At 40.5% G+C, this 17054-nt stretch overlaps 1 long non-coding RNA gene across 1 annotated transcript in view; it reads left to right on the forward strand.

The window, feature by feature from the left end:
- Positions 1–17054, forward strand: part of LOC121665626 — a 111234-nt gene that overhangs the window by 16877 nt on the left and 77303 nt on the right. The window contains exon 2 of the long non-coding RNA XR_006016427.1: positions 8276–8372. This is a non-coding gene — a long non-coding RNA (uncharacterized LOC121665626). The remainder of the gene's footprint in view (positions 1–8275; positions 8373–17054) is intronic.

Raw genomic sequence — 17054 nt, forward strand, 5'->3', positions numbered from 1 at the left:
TCTTTTATGTAGTAAAATGGGGAACGTTTCCAGAAGAGAACTAATTCTTGCAGTGCTGCATTGCTGCTTTATAAATAAATCATTGTCCTTTCTCTATTGATCACTGGAACAATCCAGTCGAAGAATGCTGACTTAGTCCAGCCCTTTGCAGGATGGCTGGATTGAGAGGAAAAGGCGGGTAAGTGGGACCCAGCAGCAGGGAATTGGGAAAATCCCAGACTGGTTAGAGATCAGGTTTGGCGCATGAAATCCTTGACTTGTCTTTTACCTCCAAAAAAACTTAACAAAGCAACTGATTTCCACAAGATTTTCTGTCTTTCTATAATGTCATTGATCAGGAAAAATTAAATGTAAGACAATACTAGTTGTAATTAACTGATGCTGAAAATCTCTTTTTTTCAATGTATTGTGATTTTTTTTTCAAGAACACACCAAAAAGACCTTCCAAATTTGATTAATTATCTCAATTGTTATATTCATTTGTCAAGAAATAAGGGCTCAAGTCTTCCAGGAATATGTTTGAATTGGTAGACTCTTGGAAGTAATACTGCATTCCTGTGAATTGAGGTGGAATCTGAATTTTATTTGGTTATCACAGATAACCATGATCACAGCTTGCCAATCTGACAATTTGATGATGTCTTATTTGTCAGGACTTCTGATATCAAGCCCCAAGGCTTTTCTGGGAATAGAAGTAGCCTGTTAGAGTGAGGAACTGATAAATACTATTTGGGTTTGCATGTCTGACCATTAAGGTCAGTACTGGATCTCAGAGGCATATACTTTTTAAAACATGGCTTTCACTGGAGCCTGTGGTAGGCATCTGTAGCAAGAGTGCGTACTCACAATGTTGTTATCCAGAACTTGCAGCTAGTTCTAGAATATAAAGTTCTTATTTTTCATAAAATAAGATCTGCTGGTAGATGCAGTGCTCAGCTGATGGCAGGTTATTCAGGGCCATGGTGATGCATTGCTTTTACAGCATGTTGTCATCACATCATTTTTTTCTGTTTCTCATTAATTACAAATACTTCCAGGATGCAGGTCTGTAAAATGTAATTATTTATTCCACTGGGTGCTTCATCTCTAGCTCTGCAGTCAAAGGCAGCACATGCTGCTGTATTCTTACCAGTGTGCCATTGTGTGGCCAACAGGAAGCAAAGGGGCTTGCAGAAGACTTTCCTCACTACAGGTGAGGCACATAGGGCAAGGAGCAGAACAGCTCAGTGTGAGGAGTTGTGGACTGTGCATGGAATGCACGACTGGCTCTGGGTTGCCTCGGTTGTGCTGGGGATGGCTGGGGGCTCCTCGGGGCTCCTGTTCCCAGTGCTGCCCGCAAGGTGCGGCTGTGGGTCTGCCAGGGCTGTGCGTCAGCATGGACCAGCCAGATCAGCTCAACACCCAGTTGACAGCAAAAATTCGTCCAACTTGAGTGATAAACCTGGACCAAAAGGACTACAGGGAACAAATCTGGAGGTACAGAAAGAGACTAGATGTGTCGATGTCACTACCATGGCAGAAAGCACCTGGCAGAGCCCTAGTTTCCATTGGACTGGCGGCAGATAGGCTTTCCGTTTCCTCTCCCAGTGTCCAAGTATCAATCGGTTCGTGCCTTCTGCTAGGATGCTGAAAGGCCTATAATTAACATGAGCATGATAATCCATGAAGTATTTTGTTATCTGAAATAATGCGATCTATTAAACAAACAAAAACCCGGTGCTGTTTGTTATTACTCCTGCGTTGGACCATTCCCTCTTCCAGCTGGAGCAGAGCCTGGCCGCTGGCCACTAGATGCCACTGTTGTATAAGGACGTATTGGGCGTAATGACTTAGACAATAAGTAATTTACTTAGAGAACATGTATGTGTATAATTAGGAGTCATCAATGTCTTTCTTTTAAAATAAAATAAGTTTACCATATCTAATTAGATATTTTTTATAAGATGGATTTCATTCTAATTGGGTAAAGCTATGCTACTGGTTTAAAATACAGCAAAGGATGTATTTGTATTCACTTTCACAGTTTCCATATTTTTTAGTCCTTGCAATAAATGGATCTGATTACACCTTTTAAATCGATGTTCTCTCAAACTGGTATGACATAAATGATTGTTCTGTCATTGTGATTTTACTGCCATTGTTTTCAGCGTGTGAGGTTTTTAGTGATATCTCTCTTAATCTCATTCTGTCTTTCCCTGTCGTCCTGATTGTGATCTTGAATCTGCATGTTCTTTCCATCCAAACTGAAGTAATCTATTTAAAGAGCCAACAGCGGCCACCACACACGACTCTGGCTTGACCATAACAGCACAGGCTTTCCAGCAGCAGTGAGCTCAGTAATCCATAGCTAATGAACCAATCTCCAAAATGTCCGTTGTGCAAGGGGCTTCTTTAAAAGCTCAGATTTTCTATAGCTCAGTGTTGCCAATGGAAATCTAGATTTTGCAAATGTTGGACTTTATCCAGCCTAGGTAAAATTCAAATTCAGTGGTTTTTTGCAGGGAAAATGAATGCCTTTAAGGTTCAGTATAAATTCAGAAGGCACTGGCTAGTCATTGTCACACCCACCATGGACAAGGCTTACATCCCTTCCCAAAGCAATTTCATGAATGCCTGAATTCTCTTCACCGACCTGAGTTCTGGATTTTCCCCCCAAAATGCTGTGTTGCATGCTAATGTAAGAAGTGTGCTCATTTTACAGTTCTTTCAGATCTGTGAGAGTTTTGGTATGGGTGATCTTCCTCAGATCAGCTTTGGTGACACCAGGCTGCAACACTGACCACTTCCACCTTATGAGTGTTCCCATCAGGCTGTTCCTGCCTCTGTCCGACATGTGAGCCACTCCTGTGTTTCCCAATTAGGACTAGAACTTGTCTATTCAATCTTGATGGCATCTTTCTTTAAATTTAACAGCTTTTAGTTTAATAACTTTAAATTATCTCCTGAAAGAAGCTACTCCTACAACAAAACAATGGCAAAGTGATTTTAGAGTAATTTTCAGATTGTGGTTTGTAACTGCATTGTACCTCAGAAATAGCTTGTCCCACTGGGCATGGCTTTCCCTGCTATCCCCATCTCTCATATAGCAAATTATGGATTATTATACAAAAGTTGTATCTCTGTCTTATTTATTGAAGTGTTGGTTCACTAAACAAAGGATCTCAACAATGATTATATATTTCAGCAAAAGGTTTTCAACAAGCTCTATTTCTGAAGCTAAAGTACTTCAATTCCCAATGACCAAATTCATTAAAATATAAATTAGCCTAAAGAAACATATGAATCATAATGGTATATTTGCATATCATCTATTTGGTGTGCTGAGAACAGTTTCTTCATGTAGACTAACAGCTACTGCAATCTTCACAACTGCAGAGTTGAATAAATGACTGTTTGGTGAACGAGAAAGCAAAGAGGACAAGGATGAAAATTATTTCTGCTGAATGGGAAAGAATACTGCAGAATTCTGCAATTGAAATAAAAACCTGTGTTAAACCAGTTTCCTTCACTAAGACATGTCTTAGCTAATCAATTAGCATTGACTGTCTCAGTATTCTAATAATAGGAAAGGATTTAAGGAAATGTCATGTTTCGTTTGTATTTTCAGCACTGTAGATAATTACTGATTATTGCACAAGAGTGAATATCATCTAAGAAATAAAGGTGAAGAGGATGGAACAAGAATGTCTTATCTCAGGGGAGTTAAATGATCCACCTGCAGTAGGACCTTTGCATCCTCAAAAGGCAGCAACAGAAATTTCTCATAAAGTTTGACCTGTTGTTCTGTAAGTAATATATCCAAGACTCCAATACAGAGTATCTTGTCAATTCCTTTTAATAAATGAAGCTGAACTGATACAGCAGCTTGGGTAGTTTCTCTGATCTGTACCAGTTCTCCCCTCTGTGCCTTCTTCTGTATTTCTGTGAATTGTTGGTACACTTGGCCAGTGAGTTTTCTGTGACTTCAAAGCTAAGCTTTTCACTTTGCCTTGTATAAAACATGCCCAGAAGCTGGATTCTGAAGAAAGTAAGCAGAAAGAAAAATATTGATTTTAGATGTTAGGATAATCTAAGAAAAATGGTTCAAAAATAAAAGGGGAGGGAGAACCCTTTTTTCTTTTTTTTTTTTTTCAGATTTGTCATTTCTTGCAAATACTTCCCAGTAAATTCTTTTGTAGTGAAGCAATCAACTCCATGTAAATGCAAACAATAACTGCAAATATTGCATTTGTGACATCCAGAAGGTGCCATGACATTCTTCTTAAGAGATGTTGTTCTACACCCCTTCTTCATCTTTCCAGGGGAAAGGAGGAAGAAAGGATTGGTTACTCTTCAAGAATGATGGGCAATATGTTCATTGTTGGATTTTCTGAAAAGGCTTATGTTTGATATCATAGAGCACAAACTTGATTAGCTCTAATGTAATTTGTTAGCTGTTGTGATGCAACTCAGTGTATGTCATTGTGCATCACTCTAATGAAGAAATATTAGGGAGACAGTCAAAAGAGCCAAATAGTCACAGATTTATGCCCTTTCTAGAAGTGACTAGGACATTTTGAATCCTATAGGACAATAGACCTTTATACTTCTAAATCGCCTAGGATATCTTTGAAAATATGACCTTTAATATAGTCCCATCTTTCTAAACAGCTTCAGAGGTCATCCCAGCATTTCCAGATAAATTTGGAGACAAATAAAATGAGAAACTGCTGAATTCTCTTCAAACTGAGAAAGAATAAATCACAAGATGTGAAAAAAAAGTTCCATGATTAAAGCTTTTCAGCCAATGCAATTTTATTGTATTATCATATCCCACAAATTCTTCAGTCATATGAGAACACGAGAAGTGTAAGTAACCTAAGTGTGACTATTGCTGCTCTTCAGGAAAATGGTTCAATAACTCATTGACCTCCCATTGCTTAAGTTTACTGTCTAAATTATATTCCTCCTTTTTCTTGATACTGTTAAATTTTTCATAAGTGGAAGAATTTTTAATATTCAACTTGGTAGCATTTGAAGTAAGCCTGAAATAGACAATTTTATGAGAGTTTCATAAACTTCATTTAAACTGAATCCAAGGAAATGGGGAAGAAAGTATTGCAGATGAGTAATTTTTAAGGAATTGGGAGGAAGAGACACCATTATGTAAAGGAATGTTTAGTATCAAATCATATAAATAGCTTTAGCTGACAGCAGAACAATAACTTCAAAAGTTAACAAATCATTCTCAAATTTTGATAGAAAAGGAAGCTAGAAAAAGAAAGCTAGATTTATTCCATTCTGAAGATAAGAAAGGCTGGTTTATTGTGATTTTTAAGGATTTTTCAGACATGCTCAACTTTTGATTTCAGTGTTTTTAATCCTGATTTGCACTAATAAAAACTAGGTGCAAATGAGTGCTGATGAGTCTGTATTGAAGTTAATCGAATAGTTGAAAATGTCTATGAATATTCATTTAAATTCAGAAATTAACTCCAAATTGATCATGCCTATGACTCTGTGAATTTGCTCTCTACGAGCATACATGCACTTGAAATTAACTTTCATGAATATTTGCAAAAGCAAATTTTCAATTAGATATTTCATATACTTGCAGAAAGTAATTTTTTAGTGATATATTTAATTGTGAGATTTGGATTTTGTATCATGCTGCCTGATATTTGTGATCTGTTCTGTGGGACTGCATATTTGAAGGCCTCCAGGAAGGTTTTAGCTGGATGGAACACTGGAAAACCTTTGCCTTGTGAATTGCAGGATTCATCAAGAAGCAGAAACAAATAAGAATATACAAGAAAATAAGAAACTGTGCAGGTTTCAAATTTCCATTTGAGGAATTTTTTTAAATATATTGAATGTTTTACTTCAGCATGAAGTGAATCTTAAAGCCCAATTTCTCCTCATTTGTGCCATCAGGACGTGACCACAGGCAAGTTCAGTGACTATGTCGAAGAAGAATAATTTTAGGAAAGTGGTTATTTGCATTTTTAACCATTGAAGACAAGAATCGTGATAGATTGCAATGGCTGATAGTTTGGGGTAGCTTAGAAAAAGTGGTATACATGCAATGACTGTCATTGGAGCTGCAAAATGGGATGTGTGGTTTCAATTAGAAGCTGACTTCACATAAGAAGTTCTAGATCTAATAAGATGCTTGTATAAAACTGTTCTCATGGTGTATCCAGTTTAAACATAATCTAGAGCCTGCTGTGACTTGCAGGAAGAACTGAAGCTGAAAACAATATTCTTGCTAAGGAACACAATAGAAATGACATTTTGGCAAGTCTTCCATACCAGGAAAAGAAACCAACATCAGCAGGTGAGTTGGGAGGACAGGGTGTAGGCCTGATTGGCACAGGTACTTTTGTGTTCCTAGAAACAAGGAGAAGCAGGAAGGATGCTTGACCCCTCAATAGATGTAGTAGGATCAGTTCTGGCTAGAGCTGCGATGCGTGGGGAGGCTCAGAGGAGAAGCCACTGGCAGCTTGTGGAGGTGAACACAGGAGCCCATGGGCCAGCCCAGGCAGGTGAGCTCACCCACCTGGAACAAGGAAAAGGGGCTGCTCAGGGGGAACAGCCTGAGCGAGGTTTGCACCTGGACTTGGCAGCCCCTGTGCTGCTGATCTTGCAGGGGAGGAGAGGTCCTTATTGATAACTGCAGTCTAGGAATGCACTTTTTAATTTTAGTTTAGTTTTTATTTTGGGAGTTCATCCATTGTTGTGCACAGGAGTGGAACCACTTCTTTTGCCGGGCTAAATGTGTCCTGATTTCATGTTTTACCTTGGCAACTGAAAGGCATATTCCCTATGGCTAATTCAGGGCAGTTTCTTACTGGTGGAGCAAGGAAATATCTCCACACAGGTATTCCCTCGGAGCAGGGGAGTGGTTTCCCACCTAGTTACTAGAGCCAGCTTGAGGGCAGGTAACAGGAAGTGCGGGGTCAGTCTCCCTCAGCAGGCACAGCCAGTGCCTCTAACAAGCAGCAGGACAGGGGGAGATTGTTTATGATGCATAAGGTACCATAAGAGGTTAATGCAACTCAAAAGAAATTGAATCAGGTTCTGAAACTGAGACAACAAAATTTTTCAGCTTGACCAGCCTTGGCTTGCAAAGGTATTGAGTATCTTGAATCCCATGTTCAAATATTTTGCAAGCTGAAATGCTTTTTTATTGAAAGAAATTTGTGAGTAATTTAAAGCCAGGGATTATTTGGGGTGTTTTCTGAGTGATTTTTAGATAATTTAAAAACAAGAAACAAAGGATGAATAAATTATTTTGTTCCATATTGCTTCTTCATCTCTAATTTGAATAGTGAGAGAATCTGGCCCCAGTGCCTGGAAGTCATACTCAAGGATTGGATTTCCTGTGTAAAAGCTATGCAGTGTGATAACACAGTTGTACTGCATATTCAGTTTTGATATGTAACCTTTTAAATAAATTGGAATACTCTTTGTGCCTATACTGGCACACACGGAGATATCATAAACAATAATTTTGTAAAGGTCACTTCCTCAATAAGCGCTTGAGCTCATGGCAAGAGCAGCATAGGGCTATTAAAGGACCTTTATGCTTCTATTTTTTGGTGTCTGTTAATATTTTTGCAGCTTTGAAGCTCTGTGTAATATAAAGGCTGTGTAGTGTCCCATGCCATGGGTCTGTCTGTGCAGCCCTGTGCTGTGAGACCCTGGGCTGCCTCCCTGTGCATTATAATAGGAAGTGCCTGCTGGCCATAGGATCTGGGGTTACTTGGCAGCATGGAGCAGCATGCCCGAGGCTGGCAGCATCCTTCCTACTGTGAATGAGGGGCAGCACAGCAAGATCCAAATGGTGGAGGCTTTTGTGTCAGTAGCATCTCAAGGCAACCAAGTATCAGGAACCTGGGCAATACATGAATGCCAGTAGTGGCTGAGGGATCTGCGCAAGGTGAGAGGTACCAGGTGCTTGCCAAGCTCAGTTCAGCTGCGTAGCACATTCCGCAGATTTTCCTTGCTCCTGCCTTTCTAAGGTGCTAATGAAGTTGTTGGTTAAATAATTTTTTTTTTGGTCCAGTGGAGAGCTTGTTCTCTTGGTCTTGCTTGTCTCCAGCAAAATAACTTTGTCTCAGAGGGAATGCTTGGAAGTTCATAGTGCATCCAACAAACATTAAAACCATGTATATCTGCTGGTCTTCAGAAAAAAAAGCACATTTTGTTACAAATTCCCTTTATGTTATACCTGTTGGACTGTTCTTTCTTGTGATTGAAAAGATGGCCTAAGTCAATATCCTTTTATTTTCAGATCTCTATTATTTTGAAGAAATCCACATCTGTCTTGCTGACAGTGTAGGGGGAAGTTATTCACCACTGTATTGGCATCAGAGGATACCCTCAGCAGGGTAAGTGGAGTCTATCTGGTGTCATTAAAATAGTCCCTAGTCTAGGTGTGTGTGGTGTTTGCAGGGGGCCAGTTGAGCAGGAGGCTGAGACGGTGTGTTTTAACTCTGAGAAGATGTTTTCTCTCCACTGCAGCTTGCTGGTGTAAAGCCACCATGGCTCACAGAAGGAACGGGATGTTTGTAAGGATATTGCCCATACACAGAGGTGTTGCAACTAGAAAACACCACAGTGTGCCTGGAGAAAGGATGCTTGATAGTGCAGGCATTGCCTCTCTAGTGGGTAGAGGGTGGTGCTGCCTGCCACAGGAAGTGGCTCATCTGCCTGTGGGGACACTCCCATGCCTGCTCTGCCACAGCAGGAATTGCCCCGATCCCAGACACAGCACTATGCAAAGCCAGGGCCAGAGCTGGGGAACAGCCCAGGTACAGCCCAGCTTCTGCTGCCACCATCCATGCTGCTGTGGTGTTTATTCAATACCTAGAATTTTGTTTAAAATTATTTCACTTGTCTCTCAGTGAGAAGCCCTTGAATGTATGAGTCAAAGCTTTGATTTTCTCTTCTGTGGAAGACCTGTGCCTAGCACCTGTCTGTGATCTCAGGGAGGTTACATGCACTCGACAACAGAGATACGTCAGCCTGAAAGTTTAAATTACTCAGGTGTCTCTTATCCTGGAAAATCTCTTCACTCTTTCTGAGCGCAAGCTGATAAAAATCCGTATTTCCCAGATTTAAAGTATCTATGCGAGTTTGTTGCTAGCTCCTTCTGCATTAATACATTGTCTATTTTATGGGATTCTTAATAACTCACCTGCATTTTAACACATTTGCAGGACAGAATTTTAAGGAAGGTCATAACATTATAAAAATATGTATTTGTACTTGTTCTACATCACTCCGCAAACTGTAACTGTTTTTTGATCAAGCTGATAATTGTAGCTAGTAATTTTACTCCCTTGGCAGCGTTTGTCTGACCTTCCCTACTTGCCCCTGTTCCCTGAAACAAAAAGAATTTTTGGTAAGGTACTACATAATCTTACCAAAAAAGGATATAACTTCAATCTCATAATAAGGAATAAAATATGTAATTTCCCTTGTGATTGATAAGCATAATTTGTAAATGAACCTGCTTTATGGAATGGCGAAAAATGGTTGGAGCAGTTAAAAAATGAATTGAATATGGAGAAAATAGATTCCCCATAAGAAAGAATATAAATTTGTAAATGCAGAATACAAAATTATTTATAGATGTTAAATGAGCAAATTACTTTGGCTGACATTACCTTCAATTTACATAGAAACCGTCTTTCACATTTTCCGTGTAGACCATTTTCTATGTTCTGCTGTGACTGAGGGAAAAACAAAGCACATGAGTCCTTTAAGGCAAGAGGAAAATATCCCAAAAGTCATTTTAACTGATTCCAAGAGTTGTGCAGTGGGCAGAGATTCAGGGAATGACAAAGGCACATGCAGAGAGGGAGACAGTGATGCCAGGGAAACAGCTGGTGTCTGAAAAGCCCAGTTTGCTGTTCCTGTTATTGCTCTGCATGGAGGCTGGGGTGGAGCTGTTTGCTGATCAGGCCAGGCTCTAGTAAGGATACTGCTGGGGAGATGCTGGTCTGAAACTCATGGCTTGGGAGGCACCAGCCAGCTGGGATCGAGTACGGCAAAACCAGGTCCTAACTCGGCACTGCCATGGAGAACTGTAAAACCAGCTTCTTGTTTGACCACATGGACTCAGTGGGAGTGACTGTACCAAGGAAAGGTCTCTGGGGTGGGCTTATTTCCATTCTCCTCGTATGGTGGACATTGCACCTAGACTACACGGACACACATGGGCCTGTCTCGGTACTTCTGGTTCTTCCATCACAAGACTCTGAAGCAAATTTTTAATCTGCGGGCCTTTATTTCTCTAATTCTTTCTGAGCACCCCAAAGCTGAACAGCTGGTGAGGGCCAAAGGTATGTGTTCGAGGCACCAGTGCTGCAAACAAGCCACAGCATGGTTATGTTGTTATGTTATGTCACAACAGCATCCAGCACGTTTCGTGTGCAGGAGGACCTAGGTGAACATCTCAGTAGATGCAGCTAAATTGCACAAGCAGAGTCCAGCTCCTGAGCCCTACTGAATGTCTGGGAACAACCACAGGCTGGTTTAGAGGCCAGGGATGGTGACTAACTCCTCCTCTTCCCTTTGCATCCTTCCCCATTTTCTTGGTGAGGAGTGTAAGAAACACCCATTTATTCTTCCTAGATCAAACTGCAGCTAATCCATAACGAGACATGCTGGTATCTTTTCTTGCTACTCAGGCACATAAAACACTCAGCAGGTTTTTCCAGGCTTAAAAACTCATTGAGTTGAGCCTTGCATGGTGACACTATGTGACCAAAAGCAAAGTGCAAAAATGCCTAAAATTCAGGACCTCAATTTAACTCACTATTGTTGGGACATTTCAGAGAGAGGATAGAGATGGACGCATGAATCCAAAAGACAAATTTTGTATAAAAACTCTAATAAATGTTCCAGATTTCTTCCACAAGCATGTTTTAAAAAAAAAAAAATTAACCACTCTGTTGTCCTGCTCTGTTTCAACATTGAAACTCAGTAGCAAACTGTTTGAAATCAGCCATTCACATTAACTATGGCCTGGGGAAGGAAATGATGGTGTCAAGGTATTAGGAAGAGAGAAGCAAAAAAATAGGTTGCCCATTCTTTCTTTCATCTCTTGCACAGTTTGGCAGAGAGTTTGAGAAGGGGCTTTTCGCCTCTTCAGGGAGAGACATAAACTTGGACCACACATTCTCAAACACTGCCAGCTTGTCATTCAGCTCATGCATTCAAGATGTTGCATATTAATAGCACTCCCTGATGACTGGTGGATAGGGGTCTCTCCACCTATACAAAATAAGCCTCTTGGCACAACAAAGTACAGAAGAGGCCCATACAGGGAAAAAAATGCACTTGAGAACTGGTTTGGAGAAACTCTGCACAGATGCTCATGTGCAGATGCATATTTCAGATGTTTTTTTCCTGATTAGCATGCAGCAAACTCACCTGTTTTGCTGCCTAGAGGAGTCACGGCAGACATGGAGAAACACCTGCGTGAGTTCATTTCTGTCTCCCTGTGAATTACCTTATTCCATTGCTGTTCTGTGTAGCCACTGAGACCCTTTTCAATCCCCCTCTTGGACATGCCTCAGCCAGCAAACACAGAGAAGTACTTTGGGATGGAGACAAAGCATGAATAGTGCAGGGTGCTGCATGTTGAGAAGGGAAGAAGGGAATGTGTGGGTGGATTGGTCACACAGGTGTGTTGGGGGTGCACGGGGGATGCTCAGGCCGGATGGATTCTGGCATGGCTGAGACAGGAGGATGAGCTCCCAGGACTTGTGCAAGAGCCTCGTGTTTGTCAGCTGCAAATGATTTGACACTCAGCACATACATAGCTTTACCTGAGGTGTGGTCATGGGATTCAAGAAAATGAACCAGGCTGTTTCCCTTCTCCCCTGCAGTGTGCCGGTTACACATGTCTGCTGTTAATTCTCACACTGAGCTCTGCAGGCAGATCCTACACGTGCATGGGGAATAAACTTCCTTTCTGCTTTGCTCCATTGTAGTTTATTCCAATGGCAGAAAGCACAGCTTAGTTCTAACCATGTGTATTGTAAAAATGAGCCTCAGGAAGAGAAAGTGGGGAGAGAGTTGCTTATACATGTGTCGGTATCTGATGCAATCCTCAGTGTGAGCCACGTTTTTCTGGATATTTCAGCATACACTGAGAATGACACATGAGTAGTCCAAGCTATTTTCAGAACTGACAGTTTTCCTTTTCACTCCAACAATTGCTTCTTCAATACACTAGAGTATGCAAAGTGCTTCAAAAAACTTTCAATTGGGAGTAGGAATAACAGTGTAACAAAGGGAAAATTAGACAAAATGAGAGCTGACCTCAGCTCATACCTGTTTTGCCAGTTTGTTGTTAACTTTTTGAAAGAAGCTGGGCATCTTGGCATTTGTTGGTTTCTGGCAAGGCTTTTCAGAAGTCTTTTTCTGGTGTCCTGAAACAGCCTATGAAAGATTGGTTTTAGGATGTTCTTGACCCAGGAAAGACCCAGCAAAAATCTGCTCTGATGGGAGCCATGGGCTAAAGCTGTCTGGATATGTTTTGATCTAAGCTCTTAGGTATTTCTCTAAAATAAAATATTCAAAATGTTTGAGATTTTCAAAAAATCTTCTCAGATCCTTACAACAGAGAACAGATTACAAGCAAAACTCTCCAGATAAATGTGAGATGGATTTTGCTATAGTGGCTCTTCTATACTCTTTGCCTGAAGTTTACTGACTGACACCAAGAATGCAAATATGCCAGGGAAGGGGTCTCTATGTTTTCTTAAGATGTCCAAATCAATTAGAGATCGGAGGCATGGTGCTGTATTTCCTAGGAACTTAATTTCTTTCTATTACCCTCCTGACAGAAGTAACCAATCTCTTTGGAGCTTGCAAAGTAAGGTGCATCCCACAGAGCTAATGCTGTGTGCACTACTTGTAGAAAGGTATGTTTAACAAAAGCTGCATTCTGGATGCACTCCAAATATCATTACTATTGTTTAATTTCAGCTGTGGTTCGGCATCTGTTTAAGATAGTTTCAAAGACAATAATCTCACCAGACAGATACAAAATACAAAACTGAAATTACACTGCTCAATTATTTTGTTTACTAGTGCTGTTAAACTACTGTTTTTGTCTGAATCATGCAGAAGAGCTGTGATTTTTTACCTTTAAGCTCCTCTGAAAATACAGCCATTTAGCATCAGTACATATTTCTTTCCAGATTACGTTATATGAATGAGTTTGATAGGAGTCACCATGGTGAGGAAAGGATAATGGAATTTCAGGTAAGAGTTCTCCATAATGAATTCATTCCTTACAGCGTGTTAACACCCACCCATGGAATTAGGGACCTTTGTAACACAATGCAACAATTTACTAGACATCACAAAACACCAATTATAGAATTGGACTGAAATGAGCTGCCAAATCCTCTGTCCCTGATAAAAGAAGGATAGGTATAGTCATGCCAGCACATTTTAACTCCTTCCTAAAAATTCACTTGGGTCCATTGTGAATGTCCTCAGTGATACAGTAGATTGACTGCAGTGCTATGTGTATGACATGAAAGTAAAATAAAATAAAAATGAATAGGTCATGAACAGCAGTGAATATGAACTCATTTTGAATCATATTTATTTAAATAATTACAGCAGATTGTTAACTTTGAGACTCTCGTGATTTATGCAAGGGAAAATGAAAGAGAGTTGGCTTCTATATTGTATATTTAGCTTGATAAAAGGAAGCCAGTCTGCATGGAAGAAGTGTGCAATTGAAGTTCCTCAGCTGATATTTTATAAAAGCACAATTAAATGTCAGTACTTTACAAAGAACTCTTAAATCCTAAGACTGAATCTCGTCTGTTTTTACTGGTAGCAGAGTACCAAACTGTAAGCAGAATGGAGCAGGATCTGACTTTCCATCACAGACGGTTAATAATTAAATCAAACATTATATTCAACAATAGAACATATGCATCAGCTTCTTTCAAATTGCATTTCCTTCCTGTTAGATCCATTAGTGTAAACCAGACTGCCTTTAGAAAACCCCTTATTGCTGCTGTCTTTCAGCACAGTTCCTGAAATGGATAATGTGGTGCATATTATGGGCAATTACACAGAACTCCCTAGTGACAGGGTTTTAGAGTTTCAGAATAAAACAGCTGGAACTACAGGGCTGTAAACTAATCGGAAAAAGAGACAATAGTAACACATTTAATGCACATTGTTAGAACATGGACAAAGACTAGATGTGAAATACTACATATCACTATACCTACTGTATTGCAAAGCATCTTCACTGCAAAATCTTGTTTAACTCTTGAAGGACAAGGCAGTCAAAAGCCAAAGATTTTGTCATGAACAAATGCATGCACAGCTCTGTAACCTGAGCTAATTGGAAACATTAAGGAAAGAAGCCTTGATCCAGAGCCCTGGTTTTCTCTTAATGTCAGTGTAGTTTGAATCAAATCCAGAACTCTATTCATTTATTAATGAATGCATAATGAATATATACCTACATACGCTAAAAAACTATGTCTCCATCCCTCTTTTACTGTTTCAATACACTGAGAATTTAGCATTTGGGTTGCAAAAATTGCATTTGCTCTTGGATATATGTTGGATACTGCCACAATGCATAATGTTTGATCCTCCATCAGTTTAAACTGATGGCAAAGCTCCCATTAATTTTAGTAATACAGCAGTGAATTTTTAGAATAGCATATGCATCATTTAAAAGCACAATGACCGTGATTACATGTGTAATCACAGTAATTGTGCACACAATTACTGGTTGGGTATCTAACTGCCTTTCAAAAATCAGTTGCTCTACTTGCATGTATACTCACAGCAGTCACTTGTGCAAATGCAGTGCAGCCCAGAGCATCCCCACCTCCGTGCTTGCCCCTGAAATACTACTGGGGAGGGCTTGTCTGCTGTAATAGGGATGTAGGATAGAGAAGTATATGTTTACACTGCAGTGGTTTGAACAATAAATAAGAAAGGAAGAGAAATGGTTGCAGTGTCTCTTTGGGAAAGTAAAAATGTGAAATTACTTCAACTAATTTTTCAAAAGGACAGAGACTGATTTGCACCAGCTCCTGTCTTGTGAGCCTCCTTATCAGCAGTGTCCAGCAGGCATGGGCACGTTAATGTTTTGTAATGGTGTGGCAAAATGATCAAATAATATATCAAATAACAGCACCATACTAGAATAAAACAAACAAAAAAAATTAAAACCAAACAAAACAACATTGAGTGAAATATTGCAGCTTAAAAAATTCAGAAAACAATTAAAGTTTCAGCATAGGGCAGTGAGTTTCTTAGAATGCAGAACCCTAGAACCAACTGCTGTGGCTCACTCTAGTTTAAAAGGTGACTCCTTTTGCTCAGAAGGTTGATTTCTATAGTTGCAGAGGTGTAGAAAAGCACATCCTCCCTAGACAGGGATAAGACTTCTGGATCCATCCTTTTTCTCAGTAAAATGGTAGCTGGAGAAAATTTTACACAAACCATTTTCTTCAGTTGTCCCCCACAGTCCTGGCTTCCCTCCTCCCCTGGGGCATGGTGAGTGTGCTTTGCTTTCCCAGTAACAGCTTTATGACCCCACAGTCGAGGGCAGGGATGGAGGAGCTGGGCAGGCTGGGCCTGGCAGCCTGGCCTGTGCTTCTCCCAAGGGAAGGCTGGGCCATGAGTCCACATGAGGGAAAGCAGATGTCAGTTAACAGCCAGATAACACCCTCCTCCTGGGGAGAAATGGGCCCTATTCCAGGGGATGGGAGCGCTGGAGCTGTGTTAGAATGAGAGGTAGCACAGCCTCTCCAGGAGCCACCCTTGCTGTGCAGTGACAGCCAACAGTGCTCACTCCAAGGGACTGGGGCAGGACAGGATCCCCAGCAGCCTTGACCCTATGGGAAATGCAGCTGTCTTTTCATATGGAAAAATCAGAAATTGGCAATGAATGAAAAATGAACTTTTTCCAAGGCTGCCTGTGGCTGGAGGAGGGTGGCTGGACTGGGAGGCCTTCAGCAGACTACATGTTTTATGTTTACCAAGGAGAAAACCTTTTAAAATGTGCTGGGGCAGATGTAACGGTTACAAATCACACATGCTGTCTAAATAAGGTCTGAATATCAAATGTTGTAATGTTTGACAATATCTGGGTCTCAACTTCCCTTGGTTTAGAGGTGGAAATTTTGATTTTCCCATATGCAGGATTTTAGTCCCATCAGGGAAGTTTGGTCCTGGGCTCTGGTGTGCTGGGAAGACAACAGATGTACCATCTCTGTCAGGCAGAAGAGGGAACAGTGTTAGATGCTTAAAAAATGTTTGTTCTGCTACTGGAAAACTTCAGTACCTTTCCCTTCAACAGCACTAGCTTGTGGCTGAGCTCAGGGCCGGGCAGCACCGCACTGCATGCATGGCTATGCTCCCTGTTTTCTCAGAGCCCATGGCCACGGTGACTTGACATGTTTTCAAAATAGCTTTATGTAAGTTAATCCAGGTGTCATGTCCTGTTGCCTCTGTACAAAAATACTTTTTTAAAACTTTATTGTAGCACATGATTCCCTTCTTGATTCTCTACAGCCATCCTGCTGATCATTGTAGCAGATTCTGTTCTTAATTTCATTACAGTAAATGTGAAGTAACCTCACCGACATCCAATCAGAGGCAATTTCAGCTCTGTACATTGCCTTGGGTCTGCAATCTTGCACACAGGAACTGTTCATGTAGACTAAATTCAGTACAGAGCATTAAATGCTGTCACTTTTGTAATTAACATCAGAGAGCTGTATGAAGCCTTGAAGCTATGAAATCCCATAAGTCCTGTAGAAAATGTTTCTTTATACAGATCTGAAAGCGGTATTTGAAGGAATTCACCCTAAAAGATGGAGAATTGCTGAGACATGAAGAACATAAAGCTCTAAGACTGTATATTGGAGAAAAGTTCCCTCAGAAGTGTGCATTCAGTCACCTTTGGTGACACATGCTGCCTTGCCTGCCACCTCTGCAAGCGTGGCCTCACTTTCACTGTTATTGCAACATGTGTCAAACGAAATGAAAACAGAGATTTG

Source organism: Corvus kubaryi, unplaced genomic scaffold (genome assembly GCF_017639235.1).
Source record: "Corvus kubaryi isolate FWS band 111438036 unplaced genomic scaffold, C.kubaryi_AGA036_p1.0 37334, whole genome shotgun sequence".
NCBI lineage: Eukaryota > Metazoa > Chordata > Aves > Passeriformes > Corvidae > Corvus > Corvus kubaryi.